Source organism: Trachymyrmex cornetzi, unplaced genomic scaffold (assembly GCF_001594075.2).
Source record: "Trachymyrmex cornetzi isolate Tcor2-1 unplaced genomic scaffold, Tcor1.1 scaffold236, whole genome shotgun sequence".
NCBI lineage: Eukaryota > Metazoa > Arthropoda > Insecta > Hymenoptera > Formicidae > Trachymyrmex > Trachymyrmex cornetzi.
The window spans coordinates 5,179-5,629 of NW_017297019.1; positions in this window are offsets into that span (position 1 = coordinate 5,179).

Below are 451 nucleotides of genomic sequence, written 5' to 3' on the forward strand. Positions count from 1 at the left end.
CCGCCACCGGAAGTACTACGACCGATGGGGCCGATGCCACCACCGCCCATCACGGTGGAAGTGGAACCAGGGAATCTAGTGGAGGTACCACACTTCGCGGCTCACGTATCCCGGAAGTATACCGCAAAATCCGGGAACGACCGTTGGTTGATCCGTTTCAACCACACCGGCACCGTACGGTCCGTCCGCAAGAAGCAGGTCTAGAGTGCCTCAAATTCAGGCACTGCCTGAAAGGGGGGGTGATGTAACGATGCACCCCCATAAGTGCATCATTCCCGGCAACACCAACTCGCCGGACGCCGCTACGGTGCCCCCGGTCACCGTATGCGATAAGAGCGCGGTGCGCTCGACATAATAGAAAACATAACTTCAGGCCGCGAGACTTCCAGTTATACGAAACCCGAGCGTCGCCGAACGACGCCGAGCGCCGCAGCTCTCGCTCGTATTGTGC